Source organism: Hordeum vulgare, chromosome 6H (assembly GCF_904849725.1).
Source record: "Hordeum vulgare subsp. vulgare chromosome 6H, MorexV3_pseudomolecules_assembly, whole genome shotgun sequence".
NCBI classification, from domain to species: Eukaryota; Viridiplantae; Streptophyta; class Magnoliopsida; order Poales; family Poaceae; genus Hordeum; species Hordeum vulgare.
The window spans coordinates 208,788,217-208,797,032 of record NC_058523.1 but is presented as its reverse complement, the minus strand read 5'-3'; positions in this window follow the sequence as shown (position 1 = coordinate 208,797,032).

Sequence of the window (8,816 nt, the reverse complement as noted above, 5' to 3'; positions counted from 1 at the left end):
TGGTTCCCTCTCGCTCGCCGTGGCGACACCTGTTTCTTTCTCTTCTTGCCCGTGATGTTTGAACTCGCATGCATGACGCATTCATGGCATAATATATCATCTGTTGCATGCCTCTTGTGCCGTAGCTCCGTTCTATGTTCCGCGAGTTAAACCGACTAGGATGACATGTAGGATCATCGCTTCACCCCTTGCCATGTTAACAACATTTAATATTGCGTGTTAAATAAACGGGAGTGAATTAAATAATCAATCGTGGAGTTTTGTAGACATGCAACCCGTTGCATATCGAGCTTCATTTAATGTGTAGAGTTGCGTGAGGTGAATTGCCATGCCATCCCTTGCACCAATGATCTGATCATGCATCATATTAGGTTTGCATCATGTTGTGCATCGTGTGGTGAATATTTGTGTTGATTGTTGTTTTCGGTTTGCTCCGTCTCGATAGAGTGCCGCAAGCGTGTCGGACTGTGAGGACCCGTTCGACTACGTTGGTTCGCCGATTTCTCAAAGTCATTCTTCTCACAAGAGGGATCTCAGGCAAGATGACAATTTCCCAGATACCATTACTATCATTGCCATGTTAGTTTTATCGCTTCTATCGATTACATCTCGTTGCCTATCACATGTTAAATATCAACCTCTCAACAATGCCATGATTACCTTCAACCTGTTCGACCTAGCAAACCACTGATTGGCTATGTTACCGCTTGCTTAACCCTGTTGTTAGCGTTGCTAGTTGCAGGTGCAGATGCTTCCATGTGAAAACATGGGTTCTTTGTTATATCACCATATTAAATGCTATTTAATTTAAAGCACCTATATACTTGGTAAAAGGTGGAAGGCTCGGCCTTTCTAGCCTGGTGTTTTGTTCCACCTTTGCCCCCTTAGTTTCGGCTACCAGTGTTATGTTCCATAAATGAGCGCTCCTAACACGATCGGGGTTGTTATGGGGACCCCCTTGATAATTCGTTTTAGATTAAAGCTGGTCTAGCAAGGCCCAACATTGGTACTACATTTGCCCAACATAATAATTTTGTTAATACTGAAAGCATAGGGCGTCATGAACCCGAGGAGTAATTTCACATAATACAGGGGGGGCAGTGCTGTTGGTGCTGGTGCAAAACTAGAGCCGTTTGCGGGGCCAACCCGGGGAAACTCGGGAGATTTCTATCAGGCCACCGTACGCTGTGCTTATCCGTCGTGTCCTGAGAACGAGATACGCGGCTCCTATCAGGATCGTCGACACGCCGGGCGGCCTTGCTGGATTAGTTTTACCTTTGACGAGATATCTTGTGCATCGGGATTCCGGTGATGCTTTGGGTAATCTCACAGTTGAGGTTTTCTACTAGGGAATCCGACGAGATCGCGAGCTTCGTGATTGAGGTTTTCTATGCGGCTTGTGGTAATTTGTGATGGACTAGTTGGAGCACCCCTGCAGGGTTAAATCTTTCGGAAAGCCGTGCCCGCAGTTATGTGGCAACGTGGAAACTTTGTTTAACACTGGGTCTAGATAACTTGAAGTTAACTTAATTAAAATATGCCAACTGTGTGCGTAACCGTGACTGTCTCTTTCGTGAGTTCCTTCTCCGATCGAGGACAAGGTGGGGTTATGTCTGACGTAGGTAGGTGTTCAGGATCATTCATTTGATCATCCGTAGTTCACGTCCATTGTGCGTAGATCATCCCCCTCTTATTTCTTGTACTCGTAAGTTTAGCCACCAAAAATATGCTTAGCCGCTGCTACAACCTCACCACTTAACCATGCCTCACCCAATAAGCTTTGCTAGTCTTGATACCTTTGGAAATGAGATTGCTGAGTCCCCTGTGGCTCACAGATTACTACAACACCAGTTGCAGGTATAGGTAAAGGTTATTTGACGCGAGCGCATTGATTGTTCATTTGGAGTTGCTTCTTCTTCTTCTTCTTCGTCGATCTAGGATGGGTTCCAGGTTGGCAGCCTGGGATAGCAAGGATGGACGTCGTTCTTATTTTCTCGTTTGTTTTCATCCGTAGTCGGACTCTGCTCTCACTCTTGATGATTATGTAATGTACTGATGTGACTCTGATGTATCTTGTGTCGAGTGTAAGACAACTCTATATATATATCTCTTCTTTTCAGTACATGTACTTGTAACGATATCCATTCTTGCGACACGACGAGATGCGCTTCTATCCCTGACGAGGCCCCCGTGGCAAATTGAGGATAGGGTCGCATCGTGGGCGTGACACACATCTCAATATCATTGGCATTTTTCATAACTTCATGTTCTTAAGATTTCAACAAGCTTGAGTTTGCTCGATTCGGTGCTCGTATGCGAAAGTTATGGCAGTTTTAGTACTAGAGCTGTTTTTCTCTAAACAGCCGGTAGTACCGCTTGGGCAGTACTTCCGTTGTGTAAAGAGCGGACACAGTTTTTTACTAGCGCCCTCAGGCGGTAGTACCGCGAAACTGTGTCCGATACTATCGTGTCGGATTTTTGCACACCCGTAGCCTCAGCGGAGGTAGACATGGAAGTATTTTTTTACTTTCGTGTACCTCCTGTGGCAGTTGATACTACCATGCGGTAGTACCATAACGGCATGCGGTAGTACCGCTCTGGCGGTTCTACCGCTCGTCGCCCCGTGCAGTAGTTCCTCCCTCTACCACTATCGTGCGTGCGGTAGTACCGCACGGGGAAGCGGTAGTACTGCTTTGCTCGGGCTTTAAGTGGGGGTAACGGTTGGATTCTTTCCCCCACTATATAAGGGGGTCTTTTTCTCCAATGGTTCTTATCCGTTGAGCTCGTGTTCTCCCCCCATTATTGACATTCTTCGAGCTTGCTAACTCTCAATCCCTCCAATGATTCTTGCTCCTTCTTGAGGGAAAAGAGAGAGGAGATCTAGATCCACATTTCCACCAATCACTTTCTCCTCTAAGTGAGGGGAACCCCTTGGATCTAGTTCTTGGAGTTCTTGGTGTTCTTCTTAGTTCTTACTCTCATTTTCCACCATAGCATTATTTGTTGTGGTGGGATTTGGGAGTGAAGGACTTGGGAACTCCGCATGCCCTTGGCATTGCATTTGGTGCATAGGTTTGAGTTCTCGACGGTGATACGTGGAAGTGAAGTTTGAGAAGCTTATTACCCTTTGGTACTTGGTACCCTAGAGATTGTTCTTCGTGGATGCTTTGGCGTCCTAGAAGCTTGGTGGTGCCTTAGAGCTCAATCATTGTGGTGTAAAGTTCCGGGCAAGCATCGGGGTCTCCAATTAAGTTATGGAGATTGCCCCGAGCATTTGTGGTCACATCAAAGCCATATGCCTTTGTGGTGAAGCTTCGTGGTGTTGTTGGGAGCCTCCAATTAAGTTGTGGAGATTGCCCCAACCTTGTTTGTACAGGTTCGGTGACCGCCCTCAAGGGTCCCTTAGTGGAATCACGACATCTTGCATTATACGAGGGCGTGAGGAGATTACGGTGGCCTTAGGGACATCTTGGGGAGAATTTTGCCTCCACACCGCTCCAAACGGAGGTTAGCATCCGCAAGGGTGTAAACTTCGGGATATATCAATGTCTCCGCGTGCGTTGGTTATCTCTCACCCGAGCTTTTTTACTTATGCACTTTACTTTGTGATACCCATATTGTTTCTTGTTGTATATCTTGTTATCACTTAGTTGTTTATCTTGCTTAGCATAAGTTGTTGGTGCACATAGGTGAGCCTAATTGTTTTAGGTTTTGTGCTTGACAAATTAAACGTTAGTTTTATTACACATTTGTTCAAGCCTGAACTGTAATTATTTTAAAGCTCCTATTCACCTCCCTCTACGCGACATCCACGTCCTTTCATCATCTTTATTAGGAAATTATTTATCATGGGGTTGCTTACTAAACTTGGAGAAATGAAACTCATGAGACGTACAAGAAAATCTATTTGAGAATTAACAGTGTTCAAGAAGGGTCTACCAAATATTATGGGACAAAAATTATCTTGTAGTGAGCTAAGTACTAGAAAATCAGTAGGGTATTTTACTTTCCCACACAAGACTTCAACATCTCTAACAATCCCAAGTGGTGTGATGGTGTCTCTATTAAGAAATTTAATAGTAACATCTATGTATTTTATCTCAGTGGGTGCTATCTCACGCATAATTTATTGATATAAGGCAAAAGGGATAGCACTAACACTACAACCCATATCACATAAGCCATGATAGCAATGATCTCCTATTTTGAGTGAAACGACACACATGCCAACAAGAGGTATATTATTGTCTTTAGTATCGGGTTTGGCAATTCTAGCAGCTTCATTATAGAAATAAATAACATGCACATCAATATTGTCTACCAAGAGATCTTTAACCATAGTAGTACTAGGTTCTATCTTAATTTTCTCAGAGGGTTAGTTTGTTCTAACATAACTTTTAGTAATCACATTTGATGCTTTAGCATGTTCCTTTATCCTAACAGGGAAATGTGGTTTCTCAATGTAAGTAGTAGGCACAACTGGGTCAACGTTGTAAATAATAGTTTCAGCTTCTACTTTAATTTGTTCTTCAGTTTCTTCTTTAATAGGTGGATGATATTTAAACCACTTCTCTCTAGGGAGATCAAAATGATCAGAAAGTGTTCCACACAATGAGACTACTATCTTAGAGTCAAGTCCATACTTAGTGCTAAATTCATTGAAAGCACCAGCATTCGTAAAAGATTTAACACAATCAAAGTTGGGTTTTATACCCGACTTTTTACCTTCGTCGAGCTCCCAATCTTCAGAGTTGTGTTTAACACTTTCCTAGAGATCCCACCTGAACTCAATAGTCATCTCCATAAAAGAACCAGAGCAAGAAGTATCAAGGATGATTTGATCATTACGAGAAAAACGAGCATAAAAATTCCGAACAATAATTTCTCTCGAGAGATCATGATTGGGGCATGAATATAACATTGACTTCAGCCTCCCCCAAACTAGAGTGGTACTTTCTCCTTCCCGAGGCCAAAAATTATAGATAAAATTCCGATCACGATGAACAAGATGCTTAGCATATTTTTTTGGTGAAACTCCAATTGCAATCGATTCCAGTTCCAAGATCCTACATCATCACATAGCCTATACAATGTCAATGCCTTTCCCCCCAAAGATAAAGGGAAAACATTCTTCTTGACTTCGTCTCTGGATAAGCGTTGAAGTTAAATAAACCAAAAACTTCATCCACATAGATTAGGTGCCAATCGGGATGTTTTGTTCCATCTCCTGCGTTAGGATTAGCTAGCAGTTTCTCTATCATACCCAAAGGAATTTCATAATAAACATTTTTAGTAGGTGCAAAAGGTTGAGGCACAACTCTTGCAGTGCGTTTGGATGTTTGCATTGAGAGTCTTGGCATTGCATTGGGTTAAATATCAATACCACAGTATATTGGTATTGAGATTGAATGCCAATATTTCTGTTTGGATGTTTATGTATCTGGAACATGATTTGATATTGAGGTTGAATGCCAAATTCTGTTTGGATGGTCAAACAGAGGAATTAGGTCGAAGATGGCTTTGCCAAGAGGAGAGAGGGGATAGGGGAGGCGGTGCGGGAGGGTGGAGCACCGCCGGCCGCCAAAGCTTGGGGTGGAGGGCCGCCGACCGCTGGATCTCAGGGGAGAGGAGGTGCGGGAGGGTGGAGGGCCGCCGGCCACCGGAGCTTGGGGTGGAGGTCCGCCGGCCGCCGTATCTCGGGTTGGAGGAGGGGCGGGAGGGAGGGCCGTCGGCCACTGGATCTCACGGGCGAGGCGGTGTGGGAGGGTGGAGGGCCGCCGGAGCTTGGGGTGGAGGGCCACTGATCGCCGGAGCTTGGGGTGGAAGGCCGCCGATCGCCGGATCTTGGGCTTGAGCCGGGGCGTGAGGGAGGGCTGCCGGCAGCCGAAGCTTGGGGGTGGAGGCTGATTTTAATACCTAGCGATGTCGAGCTCATACCCTCCGAATTGGGCCAGGGACTATTTGCATTAGGGACAAGGCGCTCAATAATGAGCCCGAATGCCACGGTTGCATGACAAAGTCACCCAAATGGTGATATTCGGGACATTCGGCCTATATGAATGCCAATGCCCAATACTAGGCCTGAATGCAAACATCCAAACGCACCGTTGGTGTTTCCAGTCAAGGTGAAGATACCCCGAAAAAGCCCCTCAAAGGATTACTTTCCATAGTGACAATTAACAGTAAATTTCAGCATGTAATACAAATTTCCCCTTACCGAATTCCGCTTACCAAAGGCACTTCACTCCCGGACAATGGCGCGAGAAAAGAGTCTTGATGACCCAACAGTATAGGGATCAATAGTAGTCCTTTCGATAAGTAAAAGTGTCGAACCCAATGAGGAGGAAATAACAAGAGGTTTTCAACAAGGTAATTTCTGCAAGCACTCAAATAGTGGTAACAAGTTGTTTTATAGCAATATAATTGTAACAAGTGACAAGTATCAATAGTTACAATAGGTCCAGCAAGGTACTTCAATCCTTTTGTGGCAAAGGATAGGCCAAACCAAGTTCTTATAATAGGCAAAACATTCTTGAGGGCACACATGGATTTCATCTAGTTACTTTCGTCATGTTGGGTTAATTCACATTCGGTATTTTGATAATTTGTTATGTGGGTGGACCGGTGGTTGGGTGCTATTATTACTTGAACAAACTTCCCACTTATGATTAACCCTCCCGCAAGCATCCCCAACCATGAGAAAAGTATTAAGAGTAAATTCTAACCATAGAATTAAACATAGGGATCCAAATCAGGCCCTTACGAAGTAGTGCATAGACTCGGGTTTATGTTTCTGTCACTCTCGCGATCCACCCTCTAATTACTACTACACAATGCATTCCCTTAGGCCCAAAATATGGTGAAGTGTGATTTAGTCGATGTTCACATAACAAAACTAAGAGAATCACAACATTCATGTCATCAAAATATCGAATGAATATCAAGTTCACATGACTACTTGCAACATGATTTATCCCGTGGCCTCAAGAACAAAAGTAACTACTTACAAGTGATACACATGTGCATGATGAGAGAGGTATTGAATAGCATAATGGATGTGAACATATGATCTTGCACCAAGTAAACCATAAAGCATGAACTACAAGATGTAGTTAACACTACTAGACACACCCCACGTACCAATCCGAGGTTTTGGTACAAGAGATGAACTAGGGTTTTGATAGGAGATGGTGCTGGTGAAGATGTTGATGGATATTGGCCTCCACAAGATGAGAGGGTTGATGGTGATGACGATGGCCTCGATTTCCCACTCCGGGAGGGAAGTTCCTGCAGCGGAATCACTCCGGTGGAGGGAAAAAGTGGTCCTGCCTAGGTTCTGCCTCGAGACAGCGGCGCTTCGTCCCGAAAATACTATCTCTAATTTTATAGGTCAAAGGAGAATATATACCAGAAGATAGGTGCTAGAGGTGGGCGAGGTGGCCCACTAGATATGAGGCTGCGCTAGGGGTCCATGGCGCACCCTGGTCTCTAGTCGCCGCCTAGTGACCCCCTCCGGCACTTCTTCGTTCTTGTATTTTTTATTTATTCTAAAATAAATCCATGTAAATTTTCAACTCAATTGGAGGTGTATAGAATAGGTATCTCTAATGTAGCTTTTTCAGGTCCAGAATTCCATCTGCCTGTATTCTCCCACTTGATGTAGACCTTGCATATTATGAGAGAAAATGCATTAGAATTACTCCACCAAGTGTCTAAAAGCATAAAAACAATATAAATAATAGTAAAAAACATGATGCAAAATGGACATATCACCCGTACAAACTTCTTTCTTCAACTCCAGTACACAAAGTAGGAGGTTACCAAGCGACACCTAAGCAACCTAGGAGGCACCACCTTTCAAAAGCTAATAGATGCGGTAGAATGATGAACTCCTTGGTCTTGTGCTTCAAATGATAGTCTCCTCAACACTCAATCACTATCTCATAGATTTTGCATGGGTAGGAGAGATTGATTTTGTGGAAAGTAACTTGGGGAGGCTAGAGATAAATTTTCAAATGGATGGATTGAAATCTCTTGATTTCAACACATGAGTAGGTGGATCTCTCTTAGAAAAATGGATGTGGCAAGTGTGTTTGTGTGTGTTCTGAGTCGTTCCTTTGTGTATGAGATGAGGTGGAGGCTTAAATATAGGCGTCCCCCAAATCCAACCGTTACAACAATCCAACCGTTACAACATTATTGCCCAAGTCGATGACACCAAAATGAATCTCGGTGGTACCGAGTTGCACTAAATGTGGCAACTTTTGAATTCTTGGTGAGACCAATATATGAGTCTCTGTGGTACCTATATGATGGCCCAGGGAAGTTTCCAAATCTCGGTGGTACCGATTTCAATCTCGGATATTCTGATTCTCAAAATGGAGACACCAGAAAGTTGGTCAGTGTCTTTCGGTGGCACCGATGTCAAACTTGCTCGTACCGAGAGATTAGGGTTTGGCAAAGGATGTGTCTCTAGGAAAATCGGCAGGGATGGGTGAGAAAACTTGGTGGCACTGATGGCCCACAATTATAGGGGATCAATTGTAGTCCTTTGGATAAGTAAGAGTGTCGAACCCAACGAGGAGCAGAAGGGAATGACAAGTGGTTTTAAAAAAGATAATTTTTGCAAGCACTGAAATAGCGGTAACAAGTTGTTTGATAGCAAGATAGTTGTAACAAGTAATGAGTAGTAAGAGTAACAATAAGTGCAGAAAAGTAGCCCAATCCTTTTGTGGCAAAGGACAAGCCAAAGTGGTTTCTTATAATAGGTAAAGTGTTCTTGAGGCCACACGGGAATTTCATCTAGTTACTTTCAC